The 15,816-nt window shown below is 42.1% G+C and overlaps 1 protein-coding gene across 8 annotated transcripts in view; it reads left to right on the forward strand.

The window, feature by feature from the left end:
* Positions 1–15,816, forward strand: part of PLXNB2 (plexin B2) — a 252,189-nt gene that overhangs the window by 79,532 nt on the left and 156,841 nt on the right. For all 8 annotated transcript variants that reach the window (XM_077179032.1, XM_077179028.1, XM_077179033.1 and 5 more), the window contains one exon: positions 1,802–1,985. The gene's annotated coding sequence lies outside the window, so the exon portion shown is untranslated. The remainder of the gene's footprint in view (positions 1–1,801; positions 1,986–15,816) is intronic.

Below are 15,816 nucleotides of genomic sequence, written 5' to 3' on the forward strand. Positions count from 1 at the left end.
AATAATGTCTCTATTCCTCTCGGCTGAGAGCAGGTACATGGAGAAACAGAAAAAGATCTTGCTGCATTGCACAAGGGGTCTTTTTGTTTAGTATTAATCAAGAAACACACATGCTTAAGAATTTTTTGGGGGAAAAAGCCTCAGAATGTTTGTCTTCCAAGAGACTGTTTGAAAAGTCAGCTTTTTACTGTGGTGTAAAGCTGCTGGCCAGCTAAAGGGTTTGACACAGGGCCACGATGGAGGCAGCTGGAGGGCTGGGAAGTGGCCATGTGATGATGCACAGGAGATGGGGCTTGTGTGTGACCTTGGGCCTTGGCACAGGGAGCTGTGACTGCAGGGTGGTGCTGCTGGGGAGAGGTGTGCGCTGTGCAAGGGATTCCACTGCTTTCACTGCAGACAGGGCTGACAGCCATGTGACATGAGAGATGGTTTAAAAAATAGTGTCTTGACTTCAGAATCGCAGCTAGAAAATGTATTACTGTAAAGCTGGAGTTTCTACTACAGGAAACACCACCTGTCTTTTACCCCCAGTTCCTTCTTTAGTGTTATCTAGTGAAGGACTTATTATGCATTCTCTTTGTTTTCTTGCCAGGCTAGTTTAACCTAAATGCATTAAATCCTTTCCGTTTGTGTGACAAGGTATTTCTGATCATTTTGGTACTTGAAGAGTTTTCATATATAAAATGAGTATAGATTTCAGCTGTTGAAAGGTTCCTTGTTGGAGAAGATGCATATAGTAGAAGGTGGCAAACATGAAAGAAAAGGTTGGCTATGTTTCTGAAAAGCACAGACCAGTCTTCATTCCCTTTGGAAAAAATCATAAGATAGCTTGGTTTGGAAGGGACCCCCAGAGGTCATGTAGTCCTATGGCTCAAATTGGGGCCAGTAAGATCAGCTGGCTCAGAACACATCAAGCATTTAGCAGTCGACTCTACATAGCTCAAAACTTAAGAATATGTTCATAAGTTTCTTGGGAATTCTGAAAGGAAAAAATTTATTCTAATATGTCTCCTTTGTCTTCATCTTTCAGAATTTTAAAAAAATAGAGAGGCTCAAGCTTTCCTAGTTCTTTACTATGCATTTCATTTTATTTTTAGATGGAAATAAAAATTTAATCAGGCTAAACCTTATTTTCCATACTCAATTATTCCCCAGAAAGTTTAAATAAGTATAGATGTAGGCTTTTCAAGAAAATGCCCCTAGAAGCTAATTTTTGAATCAAAGGGAAACTGGAAGGTGACATTGCTTTTGAAAATTGAGCCTTAATAAAGGGCTTCATTTAGTCATCCATCCTTGAAAATGGATGGTGAAATATGTAAGGGTTGAGAGGGAAAGGGAAAAAACAGAGTTGCAAGAGAATGATACCAGATGAAAGTACAAGGTAATTTAAGTCCTTGGTTAATATCCCTGTTAGAAATTAGTCCTGGCTGGTTTGGTCACCCAAAAGCTGGCAGCTCAAAACAAAATTCTTACCATAAAGTCTTCTTGCTATAGTCTGGGCTTTAGCAGGTTTGTTATGGGGCTACTGTTATCTAGAAAAGTAGTCCCTGTGAGGGAGAGTCAGGATGCTCTGTAGATAGATTCCCAGTGCTTTGTGTGTCCCCAGGGTATCTTGAGAGGGCACCTGTGGTGCAGAGGAGCAGGGAGCCGTGCTTGTCACTAATGGCTCTGTACTGATTTTCCCTGCTCTGGGGCTGTGTGTGCAGCAGATGCAGTGGAGGCATCCCTCGCCGTGCCTGGGCTGAGGAACGCTGTGCTGCTCCTGTGCAGAGGGAGCTGAGTGCCTCTCTTCTTGTTCCAGGTGCCAAGAGTGAGGGGAACAGCCCAGGGCTCAGCTCTGGAGCTCAGCTGGTACCCCCAGGAGCACAGCTGAACAAGAGCAAGGACTGACACTGCCTTGTCTCCTCTCGAAGTCCCAGAAGTGGGTTCTCATTTCCCAAGCTGTGGAGCTGTGGAGATTTTTCATGTGAATTTTCTGTTTTCAGGTAAGCTCATTTTTTTCTTCTTTTTTAATACAATTGAGTTTTCTAAATGCAAAATCATATTCTAGACAAATTTGTTGCTATTTATCAAGACTTTCAGACATTGCTGGAGCATTTAATAAGTGTTTATTAATACTAATGGAGATAAAACTTCTAGGAGTCAGTCTTGCAAGAGGCATTAAAAATTAGCAAAGGAAAAAAAAATAGCAAGAATAGCTTGGCAGAGGTTCTGTATTCATAAACCTATTTATAGATGGTGTGCTGGGTAGAGGAGCAGGTTTGTGCCTCTGCCAGCAACACGCTGCAGCCTACTGCTGTGCTTGCCCTAATTTTGCACTTACATTCTGAGTCTCCCAGGGGATGCTGAGCAGCTGTGTGGCTGACCTGAATCTCCAAGGTGTGTGGGTTTGACTGTGACCCTGAGGATGATCGGAGAGATTTGGTCAACTTCTTTTCCAGGACCTGTTCACATTGATTAGCCTGTGTTGTCTTGGCAGGTTTCTCAGAAAACAGCATGTAAAACCTTCTTCTTTATTCTCAAGTGGTCAAAGAGATCTGAAACATCAGACCCCTTTATCAGACCCCTGGTAAAGAGGTTGCACAAACATGGTTTTCGGGCTGTTCTTCAGCTGCAAAATGGTTTAAATCTGTTTTGGCGGCTTTCTTGGTGCTTGTGATGCTCCTGGAGGTGCTGCCACTGAGAGCTCTGATTCCGGTCTGGCAAAGCCTGGGGGGGAAGGAGAGACTCTGGGATCCTGTGTGTCAGCTTCCTCACAGTTACCAGTAATGATTGTCCATAAACTGAACTTTTTGGGATACAACACTAAGCCTTTCCAGCAAGAGAAACACGTGTCTCCTGCCCGGCACCAAAGAAAAAGGAAATGGTGGGAGGGGAAAACAAAATTTAGGAAGAGCCAAGTTAAGGAAACAAGTGTGTTCTAGTGCTGAATATCTGACCTCATGCCAGTTTGGGAGGGGTTTTGTTTTGGTTTTTTAGTAGTTTTTTGGTTTGGTTTGGTTTTTTTGGGGGGGTGTTGTTTGTTTGGTTTGGATGCTTCTGTGTTTTACATTTTATTTTCCCTTAAAAACAAATGCGGAAAGGAAGAATCAAAATACAGTTTTCCATGCATATGTGCTGCAGAATGAATAAAAGTGAAAACAGCTGAAAACAGCTATTCTAAACCTAAAATGTGCATTCTGACACTACACACTCATTTATCCACCTAAAATCATGATTTTTCGAAATGTAGGGAAAAGCATGAAATAACACAGAAATAGCCACTATTTAAGCTCATTTAGAAATGCACATCAGGCAAGATGAGTATCACTGAGGAACAAAGGTGGGTCCTGTGGGGGATGCCAATGTAAGAAGTGGACTCACTGAAAGCAAGTAATTGCAGAGTAATTTTGCTGTGGAATTTTAAACCAATTATGTGAACAACAGAGCATATGTTCTGAAAGTAGTCAGAAGTGGTTTTTTGTGGGTATAGCTAGCATGGTTTCAGAAAGCCTCTGCCTGGCCAGGGTTAGTGCTCCCACAGCTGAGGCAACATGAGTGCTTGCGTGTTTGGCTGTACATCGCTGCCTTGCTGAAAGTCAGCTTTTCTCAACCTGCCTCTCCTGTGGTAAATCTTCCAAAAAATGTAAAAAGGTGTGTCTGACAATACCTAGTGCCTCAGCTTGTTTCTATGTCTGACTGGAAAGTCTGGTGTTCAAAAAGTGCTTGATCTTATATTTTGCAATTATTAGGTGTTTTGGTAAGCTGCATCAAACTACATCAAATTTTACTGAAATTACTGCAAGTTCCACATAACAGGACTGATTAAAGGTGCTATTTCAAGAAGCCTTCACTAATCTAGTTGTTTCTTGAGCTCTGTTCTTTTGAAAGGGAGATTTGCATCCTTTTGTTTTTTAATAAAATGAGACGAGTACTAAAAATCCACTATCAGCAGTTTGGTTTGAGCACCAAGGCATGTGGCTTATTGCTCTCCAGAACATGGAGGATATTAAATGTGGATATTAATTTTGTTCTTTCCTCCATCACAAAGAAAATAGAAATGCTCACACAAAAAAAAGGAAAATAGTTTACGGGATTCTTCAGCATTGCCTTTCATAGTATGCAATTGGGAATTTTGATGCTCAGTGGATATGAAGTGTTTCCTAATGCTAAATGTATGTAAATAAGTATAAATCATGTTGGTTGGGTGTTTTCTGGGTTTTTTTTCCCCTTTTTTTTCCCTCCCGTTAAAGCACCTACATGGTAGAGCACTTGACAAGTGAAACAAAGACTCTGAGACCTCTGCTGAACTTTCTTTTGTTTCTAGGAGGTCTCAACAAACCTCCTTAATCTTTGAAGTTTTCTCTTTAAATAGGTGGCCAATGTAAGCATTTCTGCAAATTCATTTCATGTGAAGATTTTGTCTCTGAAGCTGTTCAAGTAAGCATAGCTGCAAATCCGATTCACTTGTGTGGCGCTGAACTTCACATGTAAATCATGCTTCTAGTAAGTCAGTATTGTGCTAGGAGGTGCTAATGGCTGCCATCAATCAGGGCTGGAAAAAGTTGTTCTCTTCTTCTCCCCCAGACGAAATGAGACAGCAATTAAATGCCCTTTTGTTGCGTGATAGCTGAGACAATGGAAATCAATGTCCAAAGCACAAAGCAGAATGGCAAGTCTTAAGTATAAGCTAAGCCATGTGTCCCAAGGGATTGGCATGTTGATTTGCTTACAGCTGAGAGGGTGTATGAAAGGAATAACCGGGGAGTGTAGGCAGCAGGAGCAGCAGTAATGCTCCTTGGACCGAAGCCAGAAGCGAATATTTGCTGGGAGACTTCTCACTGGGGCTGTGCTGCCATGATTTTGCCTCCATGCAACCTAAGCTCAGCTCACAGTAAAAATTTGGTCTGTAGTTGGCCCTGGTATAAGATCATCATCAGAAAATGCGTAACCACGTTTATTTGTGGTATGTTTTCACACTCAAGAACGGGCAGTATCTGATCTGGTGAGAAGCCCACTAAAGTAAACTTCACCTTTTCGGCCCTCTTGAAAGTGCTTCAGCTGGAAAGATGAGCTTACACTCAACCAGTGCTGTTATTGCAGGGGTTTAGATCCCTGGAATAGGAATTGCTGCATCCTGAGAACAATAGTCCCACCCCTCTAAATACTATCACTTTGTTCCCAAGTGCTTGAGAGGTGCAAAACTTAATCTTGCATCTCTCCTAAATAAAATTGCATTGTAAGGAGTCCCAGTCTGCTCATCCATTTCTTGTAGATGCAAACAATGCCTCAAGACTCTTAAACCACAACATACTCGTTAATTAATTTTGTCCAGAGGACATGAAATCACTTGGGTGGCTGAATGTGTTTTGCTGTCTTCTTCTCTGCAGACCTGCTCCAAAGCTCATTGTGTCAATGGGACACTTCCTTTTGACTCCAGCTCACAATTCTGCCTTGGCTTTATCGCCTTGCTGAAAGGGCCTTGAGTTACACAGCACTGCTTTGTCTCTAATCTGTGTGGGGTTTTTGTTTTTGTTGGGGGTGGGTTTTTTTCTGCTTTTGTGCAAAATTGTAAATGCATTGAGAACAACAAGCCATTGCATTTACTAATGGCAGAGCACACTGCTGTCATGCAGCTCATATGCTGTTGGCAGAGGCTGTAGCTATATGATGCTTTGCAGCAGCTGGGCTCAACTGAGAGAAAGCTTTTGCAAGTTTAAGGCTTGGAAGAAATGTTACAGTTTTTTGTTTTGTTTTGGTTTGGGGTTTTTTGTGCCTGAAAAGTATTACACACAGATGACCTGAGTCACCTGAAGTAATACTAGAATTTGATCAAAAGAAAATTTATCTGCTTGGAGAGCTCTGTATTGATTTTTTTCTGTGGGGTGCTGTATCTGTTGCAGCTCTTTTGAGGGCTTGAACAAAGAAAACAAAACTACCTGTATCAAGAGGTCCACAGAAATCAACAGGCATTAGCAATGGACTCATACAAGACCTGATAGTTGGTGTTCCTTGTCCTTATTGCTCAGTGGTAAAATGCTGTCTTTTTCTTTTGTACTCATCAGGGAGACAATTCTCAAACTCATGTTCTACTGCACTCACACTCACTCTTTGGCAGCATTGACAGTTGCTGTGAGTGACACACTTCACAACCCCACTGTCCTCGTATCAATTCAGGTGTCCACCTTTGATGTTGACTCTGGTTCTAGCCATAACTTGCACCTCATTTCTGCATTAGGTTCTCTATTAAAGTAGAGACCTAAGGTACCAGGAGAGACTCTATTTGGGGACAGCAATCCACTGCCACATTATATACTGTTTTATATTTAATTACTATGTCTGTAATTTTGAATAATCACAATTAGGCTTTTTTAAGCATCTCCTTCTATATTGCAAGCCTTCAGCAGTTCAATAAAGCAGAGCCATTGACTTGTATTTGATGTGTCCATTACCTCCTGCAAATGCTTTGGAATACAATGGAGTAGCATGCAGACTTCAGAGCTGTCATGACAGGTATTAAGAATGTGTCAAATCCCAGTGATGACTGATAACATATCTGTCATTTGTGATGGGATTATTAGAAAGAAGAAAGCCACTAGGAGAAAGATACTCTAGAAAAGAAAGGAGTGGGGGGGAGGGGAAGACAAAAAGAGAGAGGATTTACTGTTCTTCAGAGCTGCCTGGTTTAATTAAACCTTGTCTAGTCCATAAACAAATCTATTAACTTTCTGTATGGTTTGGCAGTTTATGCACTTCAATGCTGCTGCAGTAATTCCATGGAATTTATGCTTCTCTTTGGTGCATAGTTGCACTATATAGGAATTGTGGCTATGAAGAAGATTCTTGACCCACCTGTACATGGAAACAGTACAGGGTTATTTATACAGAGTTAATTATCGCAAGGGTAATTTTTTGTCTTCTAATCAAGTTTAACAGAATACTATGGAAAAGAGAATTCAGCAGGTAGATAAAATCTTTTCTGCATGGAAAATTATGTAGAACCGAGAAAAGAGAACAGTCTGCCAGTGCCATTTGATTTGTGTCTTTGGTCAGCAAAAGAAGGATTGCTTTTATTTTTTTTTTTTTTTTAAGCCTGAATGTGTGTCTTCTGTGAGTGTAGAAAGAAGGCTGAGCTTCATCTCACTCACAAAACTGGGCTCTGCTGAATGAGTCCAGTGTGCCAGTCCATACATTTTCAGGTGTTTCAGGCTGAGCCATAAACACATCCAAGATCTACAAGCAGTTAAATATTAAGACAAAGGAAGCATCTTCTCCATCCGCCTTCGGGTGTTCAGGCAATGCCAGAACAGAGGTGATCTGAGTTTCTTGCTGTTAGGATCTTTTTGGTGCAGAAGTATCCCCAGGAGCAGCTAAACAGTGTAGTTATCTGATATGGCCCCTACACACACAGAGATCAATTTTGAGGGGCATATTAGATGTCAGGAGAGGGGGAGACTTGAAGCTCAGTGGACTGAGTCAACTATTCCTTGCTGTCATATGCTCCCTGAAATTCCCTTACAGCAGGGATTCAGCAGCCTTTGCATAGAGACTCGTCATAGTGCCCAGATTGTCCCTTTATCCTTTCTGCTGATTTATCTTTAGCCTTGTATGAAAACAGACCTGGTCTTATCTCTGCCCTTTCCTCAAGCACAGCCAAGGTGTTCCTCAGCTCTTTCAGAGTCCCAGCCCATCAAGGAAGCAAAGGTGGTGGAGGTCAGTGCAGTGCCCAAGTGGGCATTGGTACCCCTGGATTGTTGCTGGAGGGCAGCTGCTCTGTTGGGTGTTCAGCCACAAGGCCCTGGTGGCCACCCATACTGGATGCTTGGAGAGAAAAGCTGCTCTGAAGGTGAGCAAAGGACAGTCTCAGGTTTGGGAAGCAGAGATGGAGAGCAGAGGGACTTCTGTGAAGACCAAGCTGTAGCTGTTGTGTCACAAAGTGAACAATATTTGATTGATGTTTGAGTGATCATTGCTATGTGAGAGGCATTCAGTGACCTAGCCCAAAGCCAAATGCCCTCAGGTGGTTTTGGACCCCATTCCTCACAGTCACCACCAGCAAATCAGCTGACCTACACTGCCCATGTCTGCCTGGTGTCACACAGCATGGCAGGCCAAGCCCACCCTGCTCCAGACGAGCCCACTGCTCTCCCCAGTGGTGCTCACTCCCCTCTTGGGTGCAGTGACTCCCCACAGCACTGCCAGGGCTGGGTGGGCAGCCAGCCTGTGCCTGCTGAGCTGTGGCAGTTGCTGTGTGGGTGCTGAGGCAGCACAGGCTGGAGCTGCAGGGTGGGCAGGGATGGTCCCACCATGTGCCCTGTGTGCCCCTGGGGAGGAGCAGGGTGCCCTGTGTGCCCCTGGGGAGGAGCAGGCACCCTTGGAGCAGGGTGGACTGGAGCTGCAGGCTGAGCAGGGATGGTCCCACCATGTGCCCTGTGTGCCCCTGGGGAGGAGCAGGCACTGGGGCTGTTGCAGCACGCCCGTGGGCTCACACCCTTGCTTACCTCATGGAAACTCACTCACCTGTCCAGGCCCTCAGGAAAGACCTTCTATTTTCCCCATCTCTAAATGCACATTCACCCCACCCCAGAGGCTGGCTGAGCAAAGATTGAAGTGCAACCTGAAGGAAGGACACCAGCTTTTAAATGTGATGTATTGCAGCTTAATTAATTTCCCAAGGTAGAAGGCAGTTCTCTCAAGGTCCTCATGGCAAGCATCCCAAAACAGTGCTTGGGGAACCCAAAGCTGGTCTAGCTTAAGGGATGTTAAAGGAGCCTGATTTTTTTTTTTTCTCCAGAAGCTGAACTCAGCATTTCTTCACAGTACCTTGAACTATACATCCAGAAACCATTAATCATACTATAAAATCTTGGCTTCAACTTCCCCCTTTAATATGTGGGTGATTACCATACCATTTGCTAACGTGTCTAGCTGGCTGGCAGCACCTCTGCTCATGCTGCTAAACTTGGTTTTGAAAGAGGAAGGACTGTGGAGAATGTTACTGCAGTGGAGAGCCTTCCTCCACCAGTCTTGGGTTTGATTTTGGCCCCAGGTAGATGCCTCATAGATGTTGCTGTATATTGGTGATGGGTGGTCTATGGTGCCTAACTTTCCTCTTCAGTGGCAGCCCCTTAGCGAGGACACTGGTGCAAACAGGGACTGCTGGCAACATTCACTGTCTTAGTTCTTTCCTTTCTTTTACCCCACAGTGCTCTCATTGTCTTTTATATGCTCCCATATTTGATAGATTTACATTCTGAATGGATTTTCTGTCCCAAGAAAGGACTACATTAAAGTGCAGATGAGCTTGGAATACTCCCTGAAGAAAGCTATTTCTTCCCTGTAGTCCCTCTCTCTTCCCCAGTTCACTAGATTTTGTCAGTTTAAGAGAAGAAGTGGAAAAACTTATCCAGGAGCTATTGAAAAAGTTGAGTTGAGACTCAGTTTTTTTGGTTTTTTTCATTTTGCTGTACATGAAGTGTCCTTAGATAACACAGAAAATTAAGAGTTTGAGGGAGTCACTGCTGAAGATCATTGAACTTTCAATAAAATTCCTTTGAGTGTCCAAGATCAACAGTGCCCTGCACGGTCTCAGTGCGCTCAGTTTCAGCTACAGCTCAGTTCTGGATTTATTTTTTTATTTAGTGGAAGGATTAGAACCATGCTTTGAAAACCAAACCAAACCATGACTCCTATCCAATTTAAATACAAAAGAATATGTTTAACCTGAAAAGAAAAAAACAACTTCACGAAGAAAGACCTTTGGTAACTCTAACTCTTGAATTCATTGAACATTTGAATAAAAACTGATTTCCATGTTTGTTTGGACAAAGCAAAACTTTTCAAAAAATTAAAGATGTCAGCAGTGCTTGGTAGTTGCTGTTTGGGGGAGGGGATCTGGAAAGCAAAATATTGCAAAATTACTTTTTGCTGATCATAAACAAGCCTAATAGGAGATCTCTGTTTTGAAAATGTGTAACTGCTGACATGAGGATGTTGGAATATTTTGAGTGCCGATAAAGAAAAGAAACATTCATTGGAGTTTTGCTAATCTTGAACAAAAACACATGTTAAGCTGTGGTTGCTATGCTCTGAATGGTAGCATTACAGTGTGTATCAGGAAGATTTCTTTCACCTGTGAGTTTCCCCAATTGTTTCCACCTCTAAGAGTTTTATACTGTATTTAGAGGTGAGGGAATGAGAGAAACAAAGAGAGGTTTGGTTATAAGGAAAATAATGTACTACACAAGGGTCTTTGATAAGACTTTCAAAGTGGTGTTTGCAAACTGATATGTTGCAACTAAGCTTAGGTAAAGCTAAAAATATTGTATTCATTTTAATTGGTTGGTGTACATACCATTCTGCCCATCCCATCTCAGCCCATCTGTACTTTCCAGGCCACTGGGAGCTCCCTGGTTAGCTGGTAAATGATGGAAAGTGGTTCAGTGAGCAGTTCTGCCAGCTCCCTCAGTGGATCCCTTGGGTGGATCCCATCCAGCCCCACAGACCTGTGTGTGTAAGTGGTGTAGCAGGTCACTGCCCAATCCTCCTGGATTACAGAGGCTTCATTCTACTCCCACCCCTGCCTCTGAGCTCAGGGGATTGGGTACCCAAGGAGCAGCTGATCTTACTATTAAAGACTGAAGCAAATATGGCATTAAGTACCGCAGCCTTTTCCTCATCCTTTGTCCCTATGTTTCCCCTCACTTCCAGCAAAGGATGGAGATCCTCCTTAGCCCTTCTTTTGTCACTCATGTATTTATGGAAACATTTTTTATTGTTATAGAACAGTCATAGAAAATATTTTTAATGTGCTACCTGACAGCATCTCTAGTATACAAATTTCTTTTCCTCTGACCTCTTCACATCAAATGTACTGAGAAAACATTAATTAAATTAGAACAATGTATTTATTGTGACTTGAAGTTGCTTTTATGATGGTTGTGTTCAGGTTCCCAAAAAGGAATGAAAGAGGCTGCTTAAAGATGCTCTCGAGGAACCCTGTTTAAGGGTGGCTCTTTGTTCATAACTGCCAAAAAGTATCAGCAAACTATAGAGAAAAAAATTCCTTCTTTTTAATTGTAGACCCTTGAGTCTTGATGCAAAATGGTTTGTATTAATTCACTTCCTAGTTTAGTTTAGGTTAGTTTTAGTCTGGGTTATGGGCCACCAATATGTTATGTGCTCCTATAAATGGACTCCTTGGTAACACCTTGAAAAACAGTAATTTGGGGTTTTTTGAAGCAGCAGGCAGCATCCAGCTACTCAGATCAATCAGTGCACCCCTTGTAAATCTTGTAATTTAAGTTCCTCATGGACTAACAGGCTTGAGCTGGCATTCTCAGGCTCTGATCACACTCCTCTCCATCCTCTACCTTATGTCAGCATTTCTACTTTGCATGAATGCATGTAGCCAGGGGCTGGTAAGGAGAAAGGAGTGAGAGAATTGCACACATCACTAAAAGCAACACAAATGCTGTAGCAAGCTTTAAAATGGAAGGAGAATATTTAGAAGAGTGACAGAGGGATTGGTTACAGCTGGACAGGAGAGCAAATAAAAGCAATCTGCCTTTCTGCATGACATATATTCGATTAGTCTGGCACATCAGAAAACAACAATTCATAACAGAAAGGCAGGAACAGTAGGAAGCCAGGAAGAGGATGGATAAAAATTTAGCAGAGCACTTCAGAACAGGGACATTTCTGCTTTGTAGAGCTTGACCTAGTGTAACTTTCTGGAAACTGTATAGGCTAACACAAAACTATTTTTTGAGTTTAGAACAGAACAGAGAGTTGATTATGTCATGGCATGTAGCATGCCATAACAGAAGCAGGGCTTCTGAAGAGACAGACATTGGTTTTGTTAAGCCAAATTGCATCATTAGGGAAGTAAGAAGCAGTAGGGCTCCAAGCCTTTTCAGAGGGACTTGTCTCTCTGGACTCTGCATTCAAAAACTTATCCTTGGTCTTCAACTTTTCCATCTTTAGATGATGGCTGAATGTTTAAAAGGTATTTTGTGGCTTAAAAGTTATTTTTTACCCTGCAGTTATCTGTAAGGTCTGCCATAGAGTCAGCCATCTGTATGGTTACTTATATTAGTGCATGTTATATATCTGGCACACAAAAAAAATGTTTATTCTTTTCCTTCTGGTGTGAAAGCCATTCTCAGTCAATAAGCTGTCAAGCTACCCTTTTGTCATCACTGCCTAGCTGTGTTCTTTCACATCAAGACTCCTGAATCTTGACAGTCCAATGTGTTAAATTCTTTGACAAGAATGTTCCAGTTTGGGAGCTGAGAGCTTTGCTTGTTTTTCTTCATGAATGGAATGAAACGCTTCTTGGTGAAAATACAAGTACAGTAGAAACTGAAGAATCCAGGCTTTCTTCATAATCAGCAGAGGAAAAATGATCATTTCAGAGTATTATCCACTGCAACCCTTGAGCTCCTCACCTTGGAGAAAAGTAACTGCATTCTCCAAGTGCCTGGTTTTCTCAGCTGATAAAGAGAGGTTGGTTGGCTCCCTGTGAGAGCTATTTGCAATGCTGTTGCTGTGGAATATTAGGAAAGATGTGGTCCAGCATTTTGGTTTCAGCAATGAAACAGCTGAGCAAGGAGCTGTGTCTCTTCTCCCATGTTTCTATTTACAAATAAATAGGTACCAAAAACTGTTTAGCTTGTGCCTCCAGTTCACATGGCAAAGTTGATCTGTGAGGTCCTTTCTCCTCCCCCTACCCTGTTTGTTTTTTCTTCTTGGAGGCAAGCTTGGCTATAAAAAGATTGCTTCAAAGTTTGAATATTCAAGCTGAAGCTGATTTTAGTGAACTACTTCAAAAATAAGCTGTCCATATCCCTTGCCTTAGAACTCTTGCACAGTAGTGCCAGGAAGCTTTACCAATACATGTAGTAAGCAGATTATTCTTCTCTAACATTAGCCTTTTCCCTGCTGTGCTTGGGGAGCTCAGTCCAAATTGACGTTTTGAGACTATCTTATATTTCACGTATTTTTTATACTCACGATAAAGCAGAAAATGGGATGCACTATTTAAGATAAAAATTATTTTGACTTCTGCCTTCCACGAATTGTATTTGGGGCTGGTGGTGGCCTTCTGAAAACTTGTTTATCCTCAAGAGGGTTGCAAGATGGTTTGCACAGAAGGCAAGGATGGAAAAATGTTTAGGACAGTAACAATATCTGCACCTGTAATATGTTTCAAAGAATTTTTCCCTCCAATATCATTGCAGTTTTCCACCTATGTTTAGTCTTACACAGCACATCATACTATTTTTATATGAAAACACATGGTATCCTGCAGCAGGCAGTAGGGAAAAGTGTGCATTAGGCTAAAGCTCTGTGTCCACTCCATGAGCAGCTGAGCTGCTGGAGGACATTGGTGTGGGCAGGCAGAGCTGGCCAGGCAGGAGAGCTGAGCCATAGTTGTCCTCCTGTGACAGGTCTGCTCCCACCCAAGGTGATGTGAGCTCCACTGGATAACTCTAATCAACTCCTGTGCCCAAGGAGAATTACAGTAACAAGAGATACTTCCTTTGATAGAGCAAATAAATGATCTTGTGGGAAAAGGCACAGGACTGTAGTGGGCTTCCTCTATGAGCTGTGCTGGGCCAGTGTGGCAAGTGTTGGGGGGCAGTGGTAATACTGTACCACTCCAGCTACCCCTCGAAGAAAGAACTTGTCCAAAGCCCCACTTATATCTGAATTTCAATCCTCTAATCAGGCTGGTGCTTTTGATTTAATTCCTGCCAGCATCGTCTGGTCTTTGTCTCTCTTGTGTTGATTTAATGGTCTTGATGACAGTGTCAGTCACTCATGCACTGTATTTTCTTTTCAAATTGTATTTTCTTTTATTAGCTTGTGAATTTTCACAAGGTAAATTGATGTGCTTGGGTCTATATTGTTTATGATTTAATTTTATTCATTTTCTTTCCTAACTAAATATTCTTAGCCTTTTCAGTTGTGTTTCAAATGGAAGCTTTCCAAAGATGCATTGCATGTGTTTTATTTTAATTCATTATACATCAAGTAGTGATTTATATATATAAAATACATATATATATATACACACATACACATATATATATAAAGCTAATATCTTTATGTATTTAGTACCAAAATGTACTTTTCGAAATAGATGGGCCTATAATACATTATTTAAAGGTCTCTGACTCATGATTGCAGGCATATTTTTTGATACAGGGCAATAACAGAAAAAGTAAGCTTTGATCTGTGGCTTTTCACTTCTGAGAGGAAACAGTTTCCTGGACCATTTGCATACCTTCCTTCTCTCAGGCTCTTGCTGGATGCTGGATAAAGTGGGGCGTTTTGTGCACTCTGCCCAAGTGCATCCTCCGGTGCAGCAGCTGGTGGGGGGCAGCCTCCTGGCTCTGCCCCGGGTCTGGCAGGGCTGAAGGGTGGGTACCTGTCCAGCCTTCTCCTTGAAAGTCTCATTTAGCAGCTGGCTGGAGCAAGTGGAAAAGTCCTTCCAAAAACTCTCGCTGATTCACTTGCAAAATTGTATTTTGCATTTCAGCAGAGCAAAAAGGGATCTATATTCCTGTATTTCAGACCAATCTGACTTGCTCATCCTTCTTTATCAGATGGTGCAGCTTTTCCTATGCTGGTGCTCCAAGCCAGCCGGCTTGTTTTCCTGGAGGCACAGGGCAGTGATTCTGAACTTGCTCAGTGCTTCCTACTCTTGAAATGCTGCTGTCCTTTGATCTTCTTTCCCCAGGCTTGGCAAACAGCCCTGCCATCAGTGGAGGATCGGTGTGAGGTGTCCTTCAAAGCTATAAATCCGGCTAATTTGTTGAAAGGGAGGCTTCTGAGCACTGGCCATTGTTTCACCTTTCCTGCCTTGCTACCCAGTGAGCCTTGTATGGCCCTTCAATGGCTTCCTTTTAAAGTGTGTTTGGGCAAGCAACAAAACAAAACAGAACAATATGCAATGGTTGGAGGTGTTTTGTTTGTTAAAAAAAAAGAGAGAGAGAGACAAATGCTTCTTTAGTTCAGCCTACAGCACTGTAATTGTTTTTTTTTTCTCTCTCAAAACATATCTACATTTATATGGTAGGAAGATAGCACTTTATTTTAATGCCCTGCCCTGCCCTACCTCAAAATCCAAATCTGTTTTGTCATTGTACCAAGTTGCCTTTTGCCCATAGTTTCCAAATACCACCCAGGCATTTAAAACCAGAAATGATCACAGTATAGAAACAACAAAGTGTCTTGCTTAATTCATTTGCATGTATTATCCGTGAGAAGGTATCTCCAAATGCTACATGTTGTAGTTGCTTGTCTAGGTGGTTCTATTTTAATCCTCTCCTGCAAGAGGGAAGTTCCATGATCGTGGCCAACCATAAAGTTCTCTCTTCTTTATGCATGGACTTCTTCCAGTTTAAACCACACATACGTGGTGTCTAACTCCCTTTGAAGATGATGGAAAAGATTTTTGCTCTTGTAAATACTCATTATATGGCCTAAGCACACATTGTGCTGGCTCACAGATAAGTTTGCAACAGTTAAGATTCATGCAGCTTTTTGAAACTTGGCTTTGGCTATGTTTCTGTTGTAAATAAATGACTACGTTCAGTATTTCAAATATGTGTCCTCTGGACCCTGACATCACACAAGATCATGTCTTCTGATATTAATATATGGATTCCAGCATGACTAGTGCTTCCAAAGTTTTTGTTTCTCTTGAATTCCTCAACATGAGGTTTGCCATTACTGTCTTCTCTGCCCCTAATCCCATGGAAAAAATTCAACTTGGTCTCGGAAGGTGGAAATACTTGCAGATGACTTCAAATTGGCAATAAGGAGGAA

Source organism: Agelaius phoeniceus, chromosome 5 (assembly GCF_051311805.1).
Source record: "Agelaius phoeniceus isolate bAgePho1 chromosome 5, bAgePho1.hap1, whole genome shotgun sequence".
NCBI classification, from domain to species: domain Eukaryota; kingdom Metazoa; phylum Chordata; class Aves; order Passeriformes; family Icteridae; genus Agelaius; species Agelaius phoeniceus.